The sequence below is a fragment of the Ipomoea triloba genome, chromosome 9 (assembly GCF_003576645.1).
Source record: "Ipomoea triloba cultivar NCNSP0323 chromosome 9, ASM357664v1".
Classification (NCBI taxonomy): Eukaryota; Viridiplantae; Streptophyta; class Magnoliopsida; order Solanales; family Convolvulaceae; genus Ipomoea; species Ipomoea triloba.
In genome coordinates, this window is record NC_044924.1 from 26,077,940 (window position 1) to 26,090,086 (window position 12,147).

General features: G+C 32.8%; 1 long non-coding RNA gene across 3 annotated transcripts; it reads right to left on the reverse strand.

Annotated features, from left to right (window-relative positions):
* Nucleotides 1–7,139: 7,139 nt before the first annotated feature.
* Nucleotides 7,140–9,104, reverse strand: LOC116030617. 3 transcript variants are annotated; one of them, XR_004100432.1, is made up of 8 exons: nucleotides 8,708–9,104; nucleotides 8,318–8,460; nucleotides 8,182–8,228; nucleotides 8,038–8,100; nucleotides 7,872–7,941; nucleotides 7,730–7,797; nucleotides 7,545–7,649; nucleotides 7,140–7,435 (listed from the first exon to the last, which is right to left on the reverse strand). It is a non-coding gene; the product is annotated as an uncharacterized LOC116030617 (long non-coding RNA). The 3 variants fall into 3 exon arrangements; XR_004100431.1 differs by lacking the exon at nucleotides 8,182–8,228; XR_004100430.1 differs by having other exon boundaries at nucleotides 8,038–8,228.
* Nucleotides 9,105–12,147: the final 3,043 nt, after the last annotated feature.

A 12,147-nucleotide genomic window follows, 5' to 3' on the forward strand; every position in this document is an offset into this window, starting at 1 on the left:
TTTTACATACAATTTATTCATGTTTTTATTATGTAGATTCGTTTCATTAATTTATTAATTCATCATATTCTCTTTTGGCCCATAATTTCTTTTCATTCGAAATGCCAACAAAAAAATATTTTGACTTTTTAAAATTCATAAATGTGTACCTGCACTGGTTGAAGGATTATCATCATGATCGCTTTCTTCATTAGACTTTTGAATAACATCAGAGTCCCACATCTTCTCCCGTCCATCTTTGTTAAAAATTTTGACATCAAAATGCATGCCTCCAACATGTGTATAGAATACAACTTGACCAATGTAAAGATCATTGTCTTTATAAAATGTCTCCCAACCTTCGCTAAAAAATGTGCCATCTCTCTCTGTGCGTATGTGAACCCTCCATTGTTTACCTGACGGTCGCCTCAAGGTTGCAATCTCACCTAACAACTTTCCCATGTGCTTGACAAACATTGGTGGAATTAGCTTCAAAATGGCAAAAACAATGAAAAAGTTACTGCTAATTAAATAAGTTTATTGTTTTGATATTTCTTTTTTCTATTTTTTTTTGTTGTCCCCATAAAATTTAATAATACAGAAGTGAATAGATACACATTACAAATAAATATCAAACCAAAAATAACCAAATAGAAATGATGTAGCATGCAACCCAACAATAACAGTATCTCGTAGAATAAATAACAACAATATAAATATCATAGATGTAGAAATAACCAATCCTAGGCCACAACTCAAACTTTTCTACAACAGGTTCTGTAGTCCTGACCATCACTAAATCTTCAACTCACAACCACATATGTCAACACCACATTCTCAAACTTTAACCCTAACCTCTAAAATTCAAGATCTACCACTTCACAATAAAAACTAATTTAAGTGAAAACTTGACAAAGTTTCTCTAGTACACGATGACCACAATAAAATCTACAAACAAAAATCGACCTATTCAAACACAATGTACTCTAACTTGAACCCTACTATGTACCATGATAGATATACCCCTTAACTACCAAAATCAAATGAAAACGTACTCAATAAAGATTCTTTTTGATAATAGTTATTTTTACTAAAAAAAATGAAAATTTAAAGAAGAATGTTGCGAATGATTCATATATAATTACCTTTTTCTCCTAGTCGTCATTCCCTATAGTTTGAGAGATATGAAAATCATGAACTTCAAAAGTATAAGGACTTTTGATCTTTTTGTTGCTTGAAGATTGACCTTCCCCTCCTTGATCCTTAGTTAGGTTTTCCATTTCTCCCTCTTACACGCTATGATAAACAACAATAAAATAAAATAAAATAAACAGTAATAAAGTGCTTGTAGGATTCTTAATTTAGGTGTGTGTAGATATATAGTGGCGGAACCAACCCAAGTGAAGGCGGCCCAAGCTCATTCAAAATTATTTTTTAAAAAAATAAATCTAGCATAGGTCTAAAAGAGATATATATTTATGGCTAAAATAGAAATTTTTTAAAGGTTCAAAACCGAAAAGGAAACAAATAAAGTGATGATTAAAATTAAAATTGCTACTAAAATTTATTGACTAAATAGTGAAATAAACCCCAAATGAGAAAATTGGAATTTCAAATATGTTGACATTTATTAGCTAATTACTTATTACTAAAAGAAATTTTTTTATAATTCGTCATATTTGGCAATAATAATTTATTTCCTAAATTAAAAAAATAGCAATGAAAAAGATAAATTTATTGTTTGATAAGCGATACAGTTGGCAATTTGGTATAGATAATCAATTAAGGGAAAATTACACTTTTAGTCAATTAGACTTGAAGATTGACTTTTCCCTTGATTGTCAGTGATGTTTTCTAATTTATTTTTGCGTATTAGTTATTACAGCGTAAGATAAATCACAATAAAAAAAACTATGGTGTTTTTAGGACTCTTAATTTATGTCTGTGTAAATTATTTAGGGGAATTAGAGCAATTTTTTTTAGGAAATTTGGACAAAAAATAATTAGCCAATTAGAAAATGCGAACCACAAACTCTTCTTCTACACCCTTCATCTTCCTTCTCCCAACCAAAGCATAGCAATAACTCCACCATTTCAACTCAAAAACACAACAAATAACACACATAAATACCTCATTTCAATAACTTATACTAGAGGATGGAAGGGGGGAAAGGAAGAAGAAAGTTACCAAGTCTTGGGCCTAGGATTTGGAGAAGAGAAGTTTAAATCAAGAAGAAAAATTTAGAGAGAGAGAGACTTACGTGAGAGAAGGAGAGGAATTGTGGGCGGCAAAATGAGAAGGAAAATGGGGAAGACATGAGTAATGCTATTTATATAGGTAGGATTTTTGAGGAAAAATTGTAATTATTAAATTTTAGGGTAAAAAATACGGGTTAGAGATTTGTGCTCATGATAAATTATTGGACTTAGGAATATAAAGTATATTTGTGCTCAAACTTTGATAGTTATAAAAATGATTTTAGCCGGTTGTTATGACATGGACCCATGTCCACCTTGCCCTGGTTCCATGTTCACAATTTTAGATCTCTATGTTCACAATTATAGAATTCTATGTTCACAATTTTAGAACTCTATATTCACAATTACAAAACTCTATATTCACAATTTCATAACTCTATATTCATAATCTATATTCACAATTTCATAAATCTATATTCAACAGTATAACACAATTTTTGAATCTATATACCAAAATTGTGAATATAGAGTTCAAAAATTTTGAATATTGAGTAATATAATTTTGTATATTGAGATTTAAAATTGTGAATATAGAGTTCTAAAATTGTGAACATAGAGTTTTAGAATTGTGAATATGGACACGGGTCCATGGCATAATTTGTTGATGCTAGCAAGCTACTCTCAGATAGATTTTGGGTAGAAATTTTTTTTATGATAAAATAGTTTATTTAATGCCTAAAACAAAATAATTCATTTTAATAGCATTTAACCTAAAAATATTCGTGAATGAAAATTAAATTTTAATTTTGTAAGTATTTGTATTAAAGTAATATCATTTATTTGTAATATTTTGCAGAGTATTATAGATTGTGAGACTGACATTGTGAGAACGATATTTATGACTTGAAGGTTGGGAACCCAAAGAGAATTAAATCATTGATAACGATTAAACTACAAATTGTTAATTTTTTTTTTTAGAATGTACAAATTGTTACTATAATTGATAAAGTGACCAAAAACAGAAATATTTAAATGAGAAACTTTAATTTTGTTTATTGATTGATTTAATCTGAATTTGAAATAGGTTCATAATTATTAGCTAATTCTTTACTAGGAAAAGAAATTTTTAAAAAAAAATATTTTTTGAAAATAATTTCATTCTTAAATAAAGTAAATAACAATATAATGAAAAACATAAAATAAATGTTTGAAAAAATTGCAATAGTAATCTCTAGTCTCTAATCAATCACCATGGTATGTTATGTAGTTCTTCGTATCTTAAGATGAATACTTTTATTTTGGACTACTGAAATCCGAACAATATAATTTTGAAACCATGATTTCTATATTCATATTCTACAATCGCTACAACTAATAGACGTGTGCCATAGAGTACAATGAATATATGGTCTTCTGATGTCTAGGTTGCGAGCTGGGGAGAGGATTTACTAGATCATGGGGTTCTTCCGGTTTTTCTTGTTAAAATAATTATCATTATTATACGATTTACTATTTTCTATGGCTCATAAATGTTCATTTAAATTTAATAATACTAATTCTATAATTGGTCAGATAAAATAAGGAGCAGTTTCAGATAACACTCACGTTGATGGAACTGTGAGATGGTTTATCAACAACTCAGAGTCTCTGGTCCTCTCCCTAACCTTCTGCAAAACTAAAAACTCTCTCTCCATAAGAGTTCTTTAGGGTCTGGAGGGAGAAACCAAGTCTCCCATTGAAGCATCTGCAGTGAAACCATGGAGCCAGGTATATTCATTAAACGCTAATTTAAGTATCTGTGAAAATCATGTGTTCCTAAGGTGCTGTATGCTTAAGATTTGACATACATTTGGTATCACAGCCAGGTATTAGAACATATGATTTTTCATATAGAATGATACAATAGACAGTTTTTTTTCGTACTGTTGATGCATGAGGAGTATTTTCACAGTGAAGCTGTTTTTCTGTTTATGTACACTGCTTTGTACGAAGATGTTTTGCTATATGTAATATGTACGCATCACTGCAATTCCTATGCTTAAGTTTGAGAAAACATGTAGCTTGCGCATGAGCATTCCTATGCCTAAGTTGAACGAGAAATAGAAGAAGCCAAAGAAGCAAAAGCAAAAATGGCTGAAGCATTAGCTAGGCTGGTATATATTCAACAATAAAATATAATGGATGTTGAATAATTAAAAGTAGAAGAAGAAATGATTAACTCAACTACTCTGATCTTGCCCCATAGTTAATTTTTTTTTTTTTGGGTGAATTTGCCCCATAGTTAATGCTTATCTTTTAGTATGGTATGGTTAAACTGTTTCTAAATTCGTTCTAAGTCAAATTATTAGCTTTCAAAGTTAGATTTTATTTCTTAATGTAATGAATGTTCTAATATTTCATGCGGTTCTTGAAACTATGCTTCTTGGTTATGCATTAATGGACTAATTTTAGAATGCATCTTAGCTTGTTGGATGGCGAGCTCGATGGTCCCCGATTACCTCCGGAAGTAGTCAAAACATCGTCTAAACAACGCCGAAATCCTAGTGCATACTGTCACAGCTCTCTATATATGATGAGTGTTGTCTAATATCTAGAAATGAAGACCGTCATCTCCAATCTAGCTAAAAACAAAACTCTTTTTCTATAGAGCATAAATGACTTGAAACCCAAGGAACTCTTTGTTTTATGAGCACCCTAAGTTGCATCACCATTGCATTTGCTCCACGCTAAGGGTGTGCACATAATTTTGTTCCATTTATAATAGCAAAAATGTATATATCATGCTTCTAAACAATAGTATATGTGATTGGTACTTATTTTCTTATATGTTCTCATGGATTGGCTAACATCTCCTTTTTAGTTTATGCAAATGATTAATTTTAACTCTGATGCTGTATAGAACATGCATACTGAAGTTGTCTAACATCAATAAACTATGTTTAGATCATAAAAAAAAAAAACACTTTTAAAAATATTTTCAATCTACATATGGGAGAAATAAGGGGTTTTTTTTTTCAACCAAAATACCTTTATACATTAAGAAACTTCATTAACGAGTGATCACTGATACAATTCATTTAATATCAAGATTTTTCCATGAATAAAGAATCATTTTCTTAATGGAGTCATTATCAATGGTTTATCATATATAGAGTTGGATTTATTCTATAATTAGCAACTCTTCGTTATTATCATCTTGAAATTAAATATCACATTCTTTCACATTTAGACTCCTTAAAATTGTACTCAATTTTCCTCTGTCATACCGGGACTTCTAACCCACGTGCCCATATGACAAGATACCAGGCAGTCATGGTAATGACCGGGGCAGGTGACGCCATAATGTGCAGAGCATTTTTGTCCACTTTGGATGCCATCGCCCAAGATTGGTTCAACACGATTCCGGATGGTTCGATTCAGAATTTTGCGAAGTTGTCCAAACATTTTTTGACTTATTTCTCTGGGCATATACAACACAACAAACTATTTTCACATCTCTACGGAGTAAAGCAGGACATGGGCGAAAGCTTAAGAATTTTTTTAAGCAAATGGAAAACGGAAGTCAATAATGTGTGCGCCTTTGATTCTAAGGTGGCAATCCTCATGTTTATCCAGGCATTGTGGTCAGGAAATTTTCATAGATAGCTGAACACTCACCATCCACGCTACTATGAGAAGTTAATGAGGATAGCAAACCGCTATGCCGAGGCCGAGGAGGATGATAGAAAGAAGAAAGATGAGGAAGAGGGCAGGAGTGGAGGACTTGACAAAGTTGGTCCGACCAACCACACACTACGCCCAAACCAGTTATCCGCAACAAAGGGGAATTTCAAGAAAGGCCTCATCTCACCCCACCGCAACACTTAACATATATATATAGAAGTTACTTTCAGGCGATCACTAGCTGTTTTAATATTTTATTACAATTTTCAAATGGTGTACATCTCTGCCACGTGTTTTTAATTGAAAAATGATTGAGAAATCTGATAGTTACACATTTAATTTGACCGTGATTAGAAATATCTTTGTTTATTTATTTGTATTTGAAGCTAAATGCTCTTGAAAATCAAATGGGAGGGTCAAAAAGGAAATGGACTGTAGTAGATGAAAAAGCTAGTTTTAGAAAGAGAAAATTTTGTGACACGAGAGATGGGCAAACAAAGACAAAAAATAATAATTTGATAAAGGATGATTTCAAGAATGATGCAATAATAATGAGTAAAGCAGCAGATGAAGAGTTAGAGTACATGATGCAGAACATGGGTATATATTCAACAATAAAATATAATGGATGTTGAGTAATAAAAGCAGAAGACGAAATGATTAATTCAACTTGATCTTGCCCCATAGTTAATTTCTTCTTCTTTTATTTTTTTTTTTTGGTGAATTTGCCCCATAGTTAATGCTTATCTTTTTGTATGGTATGGTTAAACTGTTTCTAAATTCGTTCTAAGTCAAATTATTAGCTTTCAAAGTTAGATTTAATTTCTTAATGTAATGAATGTTCTAATATTTCCTGCGGTTCTTGCACTACACCAAAAAGGTTATTTAGTGGCGGTTAATTTGTTATTTAGAGGCGGTTCAAAACCGCCACTAAACTGTTTAGAGGCGGTTCCCCAACTTATTTCGCGACGGTTATGAGTACATTCAGCGGCGGTTTTAAAACCGACTGTAATATTTATTTAATATTTACTATAAATTTTAGCGGCGATTATTAAGTGTCGCTAGTAAAAGAATACTTTTTAATTTTAGTATTATTAATAGTGATTTTATAATTGTCGCTAAAATATATTTTTATTTTCTATTTGTATTTTCTCATCTAATAGCGATTGTTTTTAATTACTACTCAAATTTGCATGGTATTATTTGTAATATTTTTTTTAATTGCCATTAAATTACTTTTTGATGTAAATCTTTACTTTCAAATATGCATTGCAAAACACAAATAATTACACATTTAATTTAATTGCCAAATACTAATGTTTAACAATATTCAAGTTCACATATTAAAAGAAAATCAATTCTACATATTAAAAGAAATCAATTATATGCATTATATAATAAATATAACACAACATTGTAGTTCATTCAACGTGACGCTATCATGCAAGAGATTTCCTGTTTTATTTAAGATGAAAATTTCTTTCCACTCCCCGGTAAAGATTTCTTGTAGAGGGCATCATAGAAATTGTGCTCTGCTTCCGACTGTTCACACTCAATGACTTGGATATCAGTTGATGGCAGGACAAGAATTGGCCTAATTCAAAAGAACATACAAGACATCAATATGCTGCTAGTTAAAGCTTTGCCTCTCAAGTAAACATTGGGCATTAGAGAAAATGAGGAAAAAAATGGTAATGTACTACCTCCCTTCCTTGTCCTTTGTTTCCTTTGTTCTCTTAAGCATTAATGATCTAAGAATTACTCTCTGATCACCATTCTCATAAGGTCTCTGTATTAACTTATTCCACCTACAAGATAGCAAAGTTAAGCAATCTAGTTCAGTTAAACTTATAACATGTATATACAGTTATTAAAATATAAGACATACCTTGCCCAATTGCACCATGGCTCAACATGCAAGAAACACAGAAGGCTGTAAAGATCTTGCACATTATTCTGCAGCAATTAGTGTGGACATCATTAACTAAACAAGATATAGAGAACTATCTAAAAAGTATTATGTTTCTCACATGAGATGGTCTTTAGATAGAAAGAAACTCCAGTTAGAAAGCAGCCAATGAATGTTCCTGTTGCTGACACCTTAAAAATACACACAAAACATGTTTTCAAAATAACCGAAAAACTAAAATTGTTATGAGCTAGGCATGACCAAGAGAAAGTATGTAGTCGAATTACCATAAGAAGTGGTCTTCTTCCTGATCTGTCCATCAACATTGCCCCACCCACAGTAATAGGGACCTGTTGAAACAACATTAATTCAAGCATGAAAATATTCCTTAATCACTGAGTTTTGTTGAGAACTTTGAATTTCTAACAAACCTGAACAATATCATTGGCAATAGTCCCAATATTTCTATTGGAAAGTCCTGCAGTTTTCGTCCATAAAAGTTAGTAACACTACATACTACAAGGCTACACTAACAGAAAATGTTGCAAATCTGAACTGATCAATAACCTGCTGCTGAAAAGGTTTCGCTAGCGTAAAAACCAATACCATTTATCCCGATAAATTGTTGCTGGTCTCATCTTACTTTCTATATCTGCTGCTTGTCTAGGAAAAGGAACCCGAAGCTTGGAAGTGCTCCCTTGATATCCAGCCTGAAAATAAACAAACACACACACACAACTTAAACATCTTCAATATAACAGTTGAATCCATTTTTTCCAAGCAGAATGAACATCATCCATTTAATCCACTTTTTTCTTTATGCACATTCTGTTTGAACTACAAGCAAATAGTTGGTGAGCATGAAGTGGAAACACGTAGTGCCACAACAATTGAAATGTACAAAGTAGTGCACAAATTCATCAATTAACATCACTGAGTTCACACAGCATTATTGACCTCTGACTTCGTTCTCGAGTCGATTGAGATCCATTTTCATCGGATCCGAGCCATGCAGTAGATTTATGGACTCGGCCTCACCGACGCTCCCCTCCTGGCCGTCTTCTCTTCCTTGAACGACGCCGGCACCGTCAGTGATCTACTCCCTAATCTTCTCTCTCGCATCAAATTCCTCCTCCTCGCCTAACTGCAATACTCAAAAACACAAAACACCAGACAGTGATTACAAAATACGGGAGACAGACAGACACACACAAAGAGATAGACAGAGAGAGATCAAAGTGTGTGAGTGCAAAGAAATTGCCGGCGAACTCTGCAAACAATCGCTGTCTCAGACATTTAGGCGAAGAGAATGAGTGAGAGAGGGGGAATAATGAGGCTTAAATTAGAAATCGCAGAGAGGGAATAAGGAAACGGGTTAACAGACTAATTTTTAATGATTAACAGAGGAGAATGCATAAGAGGGAATTTATTTTTAGTGACGGTTTATACCGCCACTAAACACTTATTTAGTGGTGGTTATAACAAACCGCCGCTAATATTCTGTTGCTAAATGGCTGATTTTTTGTAGTGTTGAAACTATGTTTCTTGGTTATGGATTAATGGACTAATTTTGGAATGCATCTTAGCTTGTTGGATGGCGAGCGCGCTCGTCCCCGATTTCCTCCGGAAGTAGTCAAAACATTGTCAAAACATCGCTGAAAACCTACTGCATACTATCGCAGGTCTCTAGATATGATGAGTGTTGTCTCATATCTAGAAATGAAGACCGTCATCTCCAATCTATAAGCTAAAAACAAAATTCTTTTTCTATAGAGCATAAATGACTCGAAACCGAAAGAACTCTTTGTTTTAGATTTGGAAATGGAAAATGAAGTCATGAAGAAGATATCTTTTTCACTTCTCACCACAGCTCCCACCGTCATAGATGAAGATGGTTGTATATAATTCCCCACAATGATTATCAATCTTTTAGACACTGACTTGAATTATTCCATGTCACTTTGACTGTTTATGCATATGATTCCATGTCACTTTTAATACATATGTAGTATAATAATTTATTTTTTTAAAATATACAAATAGATATATTTAAAAATGAAAAAAAAAAACTTGATGAATGAGTAGTGGTTTCTCTAATCTAGAAATGAAGAGCGTCGTCTCCAATCAAGCTAAAGACAAAACTCTTGTCCGGTAGAGTAGAAATGACTAGACACAAAGAATTTTTTTTTTTTAATATGAGAATGCGAAATGAAGATTATATCTTTGTCGCTTTTCTCCCCTCATCATAAGAGATGAATAAGCTAAGGTTGCTTATAATTCCTACAACTTTTTTGACTTTTTTTAAAAATTTTATTTTATTTTACAAATTCCAAAGGATGCTATATGATTGCCACACCATTCTAATTGGAAAAAGATGGGCTAAAAGAGACAATTATACTTTTTGACCGAGAATAGAGATATATCTTTGATTTTTTTTTAAAAAAAAAAAACTTCAATGTCTTTGATAATTGTTTCATCATTTCACTAATATCTTTTTTAGCAACACCATATATTTAATTTAAGAACCCAATGGTCAAGGGGCACTAGTATTTAGCTTCGCAAAAATATTGGGTGCACCATATTGTATAGGTGTTATACATCAATAATAAACGAGCAAAGCATACAACGCACCTACTTGAAACACACCCAAATTTAGAGTCGAAACATTTCATAAAAGCAAGCTGCGATATTTGTTTGATTGAAATATGAAATTCGAACGAGGAAGCAAAATATCATTTTGAAACATACGGGGTGCTACCGTTTAGGCTACCAACCAGGCCCAAACATACAGGCTAAAAGGGTTCTATCTAGCGAAAACATTTCAGCATAATCCAAAGAGCAAATCTACAATTCTACAACATTAAACAACTTCAATAATTCTAATCCACAAGTAATTTTATACAACCCGAAAGAGTTACTGTAACACCCCGAATTCTAGTACTAGAGGCTAGGTAAATTTTAAGCTTACACAGTAGAAAATAGATCAAAAGATACTAATTAAAACAGAGTTTAAAGTTTAAAACTAGCAAGCAGCAGAAAATAGATAAAAAGATACTAATTACAACAGAGTTTAAAGTTTAAAACTATAAAGCATCGTACAGGGAGTGCTACCGCCACAACTACGGTAACTCGGATAGCTGCTACGACTAAATTTCAAAAGTGTTATACATCAATCTAACAGTAAGGGTTCTAAAACAGCTAGTGGTCACCTGAAAGTCAAATAAGTCTTCCAATTGTATGGGTTCTAACACTTTTAAAAATATTTTCAATCTATATATTGGAGAAATAAGGGGTTTTTTTTTAAAATCAAAATACCAAGGGCTGAGAAGCCGTTGAGCATTAATGCCTTGAGCTGAACGTTGGGTGTCAATGCTGAGGAGCTTGAACGTTGAGGAGCTGAACGTTGGTCATCAATGCTGAGGAGCTGAACATTGATGCTGAGGAGTGAGGTGTCTTGGGTAGTTTGAACGGCAACTGTCTTGGACAAGGTCTTGCCAATGGTTCCGGGTCGGGTGCTGCTAGCCTGATTACTCTGTCAGGTGCGTCTCATTGCTTGAGGTGTCAACCGGATGGCTTCTGCCTTACAAAAGGCAGAGCTCTGCGCAGGGAGAAGTTGGGGGACACCTTTAAGGGTGAGGGCACTTTGGTGGTTGATAGGTGGATAAGGGGCATTGGTCCCACACTTTGTATGGGGCAATGTTCCATTTTGATGTTCTAGATTTTGCATGTGAATAGACTGTGGAAGGGGGGAAGGGAACCCATAGAATTGTAAAAGCTTGTGGTAAGTAATGCTTTTGATAGCTTGTTTTGATTGAAAGGATAATTTGTACTTGGCGAATTAGCTAGGCTTGATTGATGTAGGCAACTTTGCCACTCTTTGTGATAGGGCCACTTTTGGGTCCATGTATGAGATATTGTTTTGAGATGATATAAAATGACAAGGTTGTTAAAAAAAAAATCTATATATTGGAGAAATAAGGGGTTTTTTTTTAAAATCAAAATACCTTTATACATTAAGAAACTTCATTAACAAGTGATGACTGATACAATTCATTTAATATCAAGATTTTTCCACGAACAAAGAACCATTTTCTCAATGGAGTCGTTATCAATGGTTTATCATATGTAGAGTTGGATTTATTCTATAATTAGAAACTCTTCATTATTATGTTCTTAAAATTAGACATTACATTCTTTCCCATTTAGACTCCTTAAAATTGTACTCAATTTTCCTTTGTCATACAGAGTTCTTGACAAGTAAATTTTCTATGTAATTGATAAGAATTCCGGAGTAAAATTCAAGAATACAATAATTGTCAACACAAAAGTAAAAACATTAATAAATACCATCATTCAGTGAACTTTCCCTATCCAAACATTTTGTTTCAAATTTCTTA